We start from the raw sequence: 9,105 nt of genomic DNA, 5'->3' as shown, positions 1-9,105 counted from the left end.
GGTTCCCCTGAGCAGCCTCCTAGCTGGTTTCCTTGCATTCTGCTAGTTTCCCCCTTGACCTGTTTTCCACATAACAACTAGAAAGATCAGCAAATCTGGCCCTGTCACTTCCATGAAAAAAAAAAAAAAAAGAAAAAAAAAAGAAAAAGCATCAATTCTTTGGCACTCAGCTTTCTTTATAATCCAACTCTCACATCTTTTCTTTTCTCATTTTTCTTTTGCTTTTCTTCTTTTCACAGCTATTTGTAAGCCTTCCTCAGACAGCCATTTTGCCTTTTTGCATTTTTTTTTCCTTGGGGGTGGTCTTGATTACTGCCTCCTGTACAATGTCACAAACCTCCATCCATAGTTCTTCAGGCACTCTATCAGATCGGATCCCTTGAATCTATTTGTCACTTCTACTGTATAGTCATAAGGGATTTGATTTGGGTCACACCTGAATGGTCTAGTGGTTTTCCCTACTTTCTTCCATTTAAGTCTGAATTTTGCAATAAGGAGTTCATGATCTGAGCCACAGTCAGCTCCCAGTCTTGTTTTTGCTGACTTTATAGAGCTTCTTCATCTTTGGCTGCAGAGAATATAATCAATCTGAATTCGGTGATGTCCATGTGTAGTCTTCTCTTGTGTTGTTCGAAGAGGGTGTTTGCTCTGACCAGTGCATTCTCTTGGCAAAACTCTGTTAACCTTTGGCTTGCTTTGTTTTGTACACCAAGGCCAAATTTACCTGTTACTCCAGGTATCTCTTGACTTCCTACTTTTGCATTCCAGTCCCCTATAATGAAAAGGACATCATTTTTGGGGGGTTAGTTCTAGAACGTCTTGTAGGTCTTCATAGAACCATTCAACTTCAGCTTCTTCAGTATTACTGGTTGGGGCATAGACTTGGATAACTGTGATATTGAATGGAAATGAACAGAGATCATTCTCTTTTTTTTTTGAAATTGCATCCAAGTACTGCATTTCAGACTCTTTTGTTGACCATGATGGCTACTCCATTTCTTCTAATCGATTCTCGCCCACAGGAGTAGATATAATGGTCATCTGAGTTAAATTCACCCATTCCAGTCCATTTTAATTCACTGATTCTTAAAATGTCAATGTTCACTCTTGCCATCTTCTGTTTGACTGCTTCCAATTTGCCTTGATTCATGGACCTAACATTCCAGGTTCCTTTGCAATATTGGTCTTACAGCATCAGATTTTACTTCCATCACTAGTCACATCCACAACTGGGTGTTGTTTTTGCTTTGGCTCCATCTCTTCATTCTTTTTGGAGTTATTTCTTCACTGATCTCCGTTAGCATATTGGGTACTTACTGACCTGGGGAGTTCATCTTTCAGTGTCCTATCTTTTTGCCTTTTCATACTGTTCATGGGGTTCTCAAAGCAAGAATACTGAAGTGATTTGCCATTCCCGTCTCCAGTGGACCACTTTTTTCAGGACTCTGTACTCTGACCCATCTGTCTTGGGTGGCCCTACATGGCATAGCTTATAGTTCCATTGAGTTAGACAAGGCTGTGGTCCATTTGATCAGATTGGTTAGTTTTCTGTGATTGTGGTTTTCATTCTGTCTGCTCTCTGATGGAGAAGGATAAGAGGCTCATGGAAGCTTGGCAGAGACTGACTGAGGGGGAAACTGAGTCTTGTTCTGATGGGCGGGGCCATGCTTAGTAAATATTTAATCCAATTTTCTGTTGATGGGCGGGCCTGTGTTCCCTCCTGGTTGTTTGACCTGAGGCCAAATTATGGTGGAGGTAATGAAGATAATGGTGACCTTCTTCAAAAGTTTCCATGCAGGCAATGCTGCACTCAGTGCCCCCAACTCTACAACAGGCCACACCTGACCCACACCTCTGCTGGAGACTCCTGGACACTCAAGGACAAGTCCGGGTCAGTCTCTTGTGGGGTCACTGCTCCTTTCTCCTGGGTCCTGGTGTGCATAAACTTTTGTTTGTGCCCTCCAAGAGTCTGCTTCCCCAGTCCTGTGTAAGTTCTGGCACCAGGCCTGTGATGGAGTTAATGCTGGGGGAAACAACTCATTTCTGAATGGCCATTGATAGGATAACATTGGAAACCACCAAAAAAAGATACCCCACGTTCAACAGCAAAAGAGAAGCCCCAGAAAGACTGTAGGAGGGGCAAAATTGCATTTAGAATCAAACCCCATACTGGCCAGAGACGCTCGGAGGGCTCAAACAAACCTTGTCTGCACCAGGACCCAGAGACCCGACAGAAACTGAGCCAGAACTGTGTCTCCTGCAGTGGTATGGGTCAGCAGTGGACTGCTCCAGGGGCAGGGGCTCTGGGTGCAGTAGACCTGGGTATGGCATAAGTCCTCTGGGAGGAGGTCACCATTGACCCCACCATAGATTGTTCATATAAAGGATGTCATATGATATTTCTCCTTCTCTGTCTGACTTACTTCACTCAGTATGACACTCTTGTATGACCATGTTGCTGCAAATGACATTATTTCATTCTTTTTTATGACTGTACAATACTCCACTATATGTATGTACCACATCTTTGGTGGTGGTGGTGGTTTAGTCACTAAGCCGTATCCTACTCTTGCAACCCCTTGGACTATAGCCCGCCAGGCTCCTCTGTCTGTGGGATTCTCCAGGCAAGAATACTGGAATGGGTTGCCATTTCCTTCTCTAATATCTTCTTTATTTTCTTGCAAAACCTTTTTGTTACACATAAGCATGTATTTCTGTTGAATATATGCCTAAGTATGGAATTGCTTGGTCCTAGGGCAAGGTTATTTTTAAGTAAAAACTGACAAAATATTTTCCACAGTGTCTATACCAATTTATACATATACTTCTTCAAATTCTTTTCCATTATAGGATATTGAATGAGTGAGTGAGTGAGTGAAGTCACTCAATTGTGTCCGACTCTTTGCGACCCCATGGACTGTAGCCCACCAGGCTCCTCCATCCATGGAATTTTCTTGGCAAGAGTACTGGAGTGGGTTGCCATTTCCTTCTCCAGGAGATCTTCCTGACAATATAGTTCCCTGTGCTGTACAATAGGTCCAGTTTTTTATTTTATGTAAAGTAGTCTGAATATGTTAATCCAAAACTCCTCTTTTATCCCCTACCACATTCCCTTTGGTTACAAACTATAGGTTTGTTTTCTAAGTCTGTGAGTCTATTTCTGTTTCATAAATAAGTTCATTTGTAGCATTTTAAAAGATTCCACGTGTAAGTGATAGCATATGATATTTTTTGTATTATCAATTTTTTGGCCAGTCTTGTATGTGTATAGTTGTAATATTATTGCATTTTTAATTTTCAGTTCAGTTCAGTTCAGTCACTCAGTCGTGTCCGACTCGTTGCGACCCCATGAATCGTAGCACGCCAGGCCTCCCTGTCCATCACCAACTCCCGGAGTTCACTCAGACTCACGTCCATCGAGTCAGTGATGCCATCCAGCCATCTCATCCTCTGTCGTCCCCTTCTCCTCCTGCCCCCAATCCCTCCCAGCATCAGAGTTTTTTCCAATGAGTCAACTCTTCGCATGAGGTGGCCAAAGTACTGGTGTTTCAGCTTTATCATCATTCCTTCCAAAGAAATCCCAGGGCTGATCTCCTTCAGAATAGACTGGTTGGATCTCCTTGCAGGCCAAGGGACTCTCAAGAGTCTTCTCCAACACCACAGTTCACCTTTAAATCTAAGGTTTAGGATCTTTTAAAATACATATTGTCTATTTGAATATCCTCTTTTGTGAAGTGCCTATTCATGTTTTCTTTATTTTTCTATTGGAATGTGAGTCATCTTTTTTACTGTTAGGAAGTCTTTATAAATTCAAAAAGTGAAACACTAGCTGGTTTTAAGTACAGCGAGTCTTATCTCCCCATGCTATGACTTGCTTTTTCACTATTCTAAAGATATTAAAAAAAAAAGATTTTGTTAATTTTAATACAGTTTAATTTGGCAGTCTTTTCTTTTATGGATAGTGCTTTTATTCTGTTTATGATTTTTTTGTAATTCAAATTATGAAATTGTTTCCCAGGACAATCTTCCATGTGCTCCATTGTTTTCTTTAAAAATATTACAACTTGATCTGATAAATAATTTCTTACTCAAGAATGTCTTGAATATTCTTTGCCATTTTAGTTTTCATATAAACTTTAACATAAGCTTGTCAATCCCCCCAATAACAGCTTGATTTTTTATTGATGCTGCATTGAAAACAGGCCATTTTAAGAAGAAATTACTGATAATGATCCTCATGGCAGAGAGTTATCTAATTCATGAACATGACCATCTTATCCTAAAACTTTCAGAAAATACTAAAATGTATGAGAAGAGCCATGTTTTGTAGTCTCACTACTGAGATGAACACTGTTAGTCTTTACTTTATGCATTTAAAAATCTACTTGAATGATTTATATGTGCACATATATTAAATTTTATATAAGTATGTAAGTCCTTTAAAAATTACTCTTAGAATGCTTTTGACTTTATTATTCTTACGTATGTTTTTATATTTATTTTAGATATTTCATATTTTTGGTATTATTGCAAATTATATCTATTTTAAAATTTCATTTTCTATTTATTTGCTACTAGTATAAAGAATGTAATATTTAGACATTGCCCTTGTAACCAGTAGTTCTATTGAGTACATTTATTGCCTTGATGATTCGTCTGTATTTTCTTTTGAATCTTTATATGTGCGATTGTCATTTAAAAATAGCAGTAGTATTTCCTCTATTCTGAGTCTTTTTTTTCTTTTCTTTTCTTTTCTTGCTTTATAACGCTTATCAGACACCCAGTGCAATGTTTAATATAGTGACAGTGTTCATCTGCATTCCTGTGTAATTTCTGATCTTATAAAGAAAATTTTCTAACATTTTAACTCGAGAAATTCTGTTCCTGGTTTGCTAATAATTATAGTTTAATTTACTATGAATGGATGTTGGATTTTATCAAATGCTTTTTCTGAATCAAATGTGATAATAGTATATTTTTTTTCCTTTATTCTGTTAATGAGGTGAATTACATGGATGGCTTTCAAATGTAGAACCTTCTTTTCATTTCCAGAATAAGCTCAGCCTCTTCATGATAGATCATCCTTGTTATATGTTGCTGAATTTGACAATTTTAAAACGTTTTTTTCACCTATTGTTTTAAAATCAGCCTATACTTTTTCTTCTTTTTAATATGTGTGACAGGTTTTGACATCAAGATTATGCTAACCTCATAAAAATGATCTGAAAAGTTCATAAAATGATCTGAAATGAGGTTCATAAAACCTCATAAAATGATCTGAAAAGTTCTCTTTTTCTATTCTCTGGAAAAGTTTAAGTACAATTGGTGGTAATTTTTCTTTAAGTACTCAGTCAATTCGTTGGTAAAACCATTTTGGTTTGGATTTTTCTTCGTGAATATGTTTTAAATTATAGATTCAGTTCCCTGATAGTTATATTAGGGTAAAGAATTTTTTCTGTGTCTTCTCATGTCAGTTTTGGTAAAATATTTTTCTAAGAGTTTTTATTTCATCTGAATTTTGATATGTATTAGCATAAATGTTTATAGTATATGACCTGTAACCTCCTTTTTTCATTCTCTGTATTGCTTATTTATCTTTTGTATTTCTTAAATTACTTTCACTAGGGTTTTATTGATTTGATTAATCTCTTCAAAAAACATCTTTTAACTGATTGTCTTCACTGTAGTTTTGATTCTTTATTTCTTTCTGCTCTTTATTTCTTTCTGTCTTCTATTATTTTAAAATTTGGTTAGCATTTCTTTTTCTAATTTTTTAAGACAGAGGACTGTAGTGTTTATTTTTCAGCATCTTTATTTTCTAGTAAGAACTTAATATATGGAAAAAAATGTAAAGCTTATATAAATGATAAGGTGCAATTCTCTTTACCTACATCCTATAGATTTTGCCCCTTTAAAAATCATTCATTTCACAAGCGTTTTATTTCCCTTGTGCTTTCTTCTGTGATTCATGGTTTGTTCAGCAGTGTTTTGATTAACCTCCAAAGATGTGGAGATTTTTAGTTACATTTTCAAAGAGCAATTTCTAGTTTAATTCCAGTGTGGTTAGAGAGCATACTCTGACTTCAGTCCTTTGACAATTTTGGAAACTATCTTTGGGGACAGTATAAGATCAATTTTTATAAATAAGTGTTCTGTGTGTCCTTGCCAATAATGTGTTTTTTAGCAGTTTACCAAACATTCATTGGTGTGTGGCTTGCTGCTGTGTTGGTCAAATCTTTCGTAGTCATATTGAATTTTGTTTCTTTTAGTCTGATTGACCTTAGTAACAACTGAGAGAAGTTAAAAAAAAAAAATCTCTACTTTCTTTGATTAACAAAATTATGTGGGCTTTTTTGGTTCAGTATTCTGTATGGTATTCTTTTTCATCCCTTTAGCTTTAAATGTTTGTATTCTTATATTTTTGAGTTGTTTCTAGATGTAGCATATAGTTGGGTTCAGTGTTTTTAAATATTTTGATGATTAAAAAATTTGGATATTTAGTACATTTAAATTTAGTATAATTACTGATATACATGGTTTTAAATCAACTTTAGCATTCTTTTGGAGAAGGAAATGGCAGTCCACTCCAGTATTCTTGCCTGGAGAATTCCATGGACAGAGGAGCCTGGTGGGCTATAGTCCATGGGGTTGCACAGAGTCAGACATGACTGAGCGACTGACACTTCAGCATTCTTTGTATTTAAAGATGTTTAACTTTTTCTCTTTCCTTGCCGTCTTCAGGATTAATTTTTGTATTATACCCTTTTATCTTCTATTAACTTGTCATTTGTACATCTCTTATTTTACTTTTAATAATTATCCTAGTGACAGTATGTGCCCTTCACTTCTAAATACTTATTTTAAATTTCGTATTTTATCCCTTTCCTGAGAATGTAAGGCCCTTAAAATTCTTTAATATTATTTATTCCCCTTCTTACTTAAACACTATTGTTTTGGTGTGTATGTCAATTAAATATAAATGTTTCATTATTTTTGTTTTTTTGTTATAACTCATTTTGTTAATATTTTCTACTGTTAGTGTTTATGCAGATGAATGGATAAGAAAGCTGTGGTACATATACACAATGGAATATTACTCAGCCATTAAAAAGAATACATTTGAATCAGTTCTAATGAGGTGGATGAAACTGGAGCCTATTATACAGAGTGAAGTAAGCCAGAAGGAAAAACATAAATACAGTATACTAATGCATATATATGGAATTTAGAAAGATGGTAACGATAACCCTGTATACGAGACAGCAAAAGAGACACTGATGTATAGAACAGTCTTATGGACTCTGTGGGAGAGGGAGAGGGTGGGAAGATTTGGGAGAATGGCATTGAAACATGTGAAATGTCATGTATGAAACGAGATGCCAGTCCAGGTTCAGTGCACGATGCTGGATGCTTGGGGCTGGTGCGCTGGAACGGCCCAGGGGGATGGTATGGGGAGGGGGGAGGGAGGAGGGTTCAGGATGGGGAGCACGTGTATACCTGAAATTTAAAAAAAAAAAAAAAAGTGAGTAAAAAAAAAAAAAACGCACTCTTTTTAATAGCTGAGTGATATTCCATTGTGTATATGTACCACTGCTTTCTTATCCATTCATCTGCTGATGGACAGCTAGGTTCCATGCACAGATCCCTGGAAGTAGTAGAAATGTTCTCCCGGAGCTCAGTTCTTTATCCAGTTTCTTTAATAAAAGCCTGCAAGCCCTAACCTCAGCAGGATGGGGAACACATGTATACCTGTGGTGGATTCATTTTGATGTTTGGCAGAACTAATACAATTATGTAAAGTTTGAGAATAGAATAAAATTAATTAAAAAAAAATAAAATTAAATTAAAAAAAAAAAAACTACAAAACACTGAAAAAAAATTAATTTCCCATTCAGTAATCCTTTATATTACTCTGTATTTCTTATATCTTTGAGCATCTCTCTAGCATAAACTTTTTTATGCCTAGGAAATCTTCATAGTATTCTTTGATTAAAATGCTTCTCTTTTTATTTTTCAAGAAAAATGTTTGCCTTTATATTTATTTTTCAGAGAAAATACTTGCTGGTTATGAAACATTAGTCTGGTAGTTATCATTTCTTTGCTTCTGTCAAAGTTAACTACCAATATTTGTATTTCTTTGGAAATGATATATTTTATTCCTCTACTTTAAATTAAAAAAAAATTTTTACAGCTCACTGTAGTGTATTTTAGAGATTTAAGGAATTTGTGTCCATCATGCCTGGGGTTCATTAATTTGTGACTTGATATGTTTTCTCAATTTTGAAGAATTCTTAGCCATTATATTTAAAAATATTATTTCTATTCCATTTTGCATTAACTCTATTTATCTGGGGTTCTAACTACATGTGTATGAGATTTTCCTACTGAATTCTTATTACATTTCTTTGTCTCATTAATTTTGGGTCTTACACTTTTTTGTGTTTTTATCTTAGAAATTTTTTTTGACCCTGTATCAAGGATATTTTCTCTGACATTTCTTACACTTCACAAATCTTTCCTTTCATAAAGTCTTATTTGCTTTCAATTTTATCTTTTTAATTCTTAATATCAATTATTTTCTTTTCCAGTTTTAGGATTTTCAGTTGATTCTTTTTTATTTTCTATGAAAAAAATTCAGTCTTCTGTTTTGTTGAACGTACAATTTACCCTTGAACAACACAGGTTTGAACTGTATAGGTCCCCTTATAAATGAATATTTTTTCAATAAATATATATACTATATAAATATATTTCCTCTTATGTTATTCTTAAACTTTTCTCTATCTTACTCTTCTGTAAGGATACAGTATATAGTATATATAACATACAAAATATGTGTTAATCAACTGTTTGTTACTGGTAAGGCTTCTCGTCAACAGCAGACTGTTAATAGTTAAGGTTGGTTTTGTTTATTTGTTTGTTTGTTTTTTGTAGTAGTAGTAGTTACGTTTTTGAGGAGTTAAACGTTTAAGTGTGAATTTTCAACTGCACGGGGGGTCAGTGCCCCTAATCTTTGCATTGTTCAAGGATCTACTGTGTGAAGTTAAAGTCTGTGTCTGATAACTCCATTATGAAGGTCTCTTAAGGGTTTATTTCTATAATTTA

This window comes from Bison bison, unplaced genomic scaffold (genome assembly GCF_000754665.1).
Source record: "Bison bison bison isolate TAMUID 2011002044 unplaced genomic scaffold, Bison_UMD1.0 scf7180017864476, whole genome shotgun sequence".
Lineage (NCBI taxonomy): Eukaryota > Metazoa > Chordata > Mammalia > Artiodactyla > Bovidae > Bison > Bison bison.
This window is presented reverse-complemented; position numbering follows the sequence as displayed.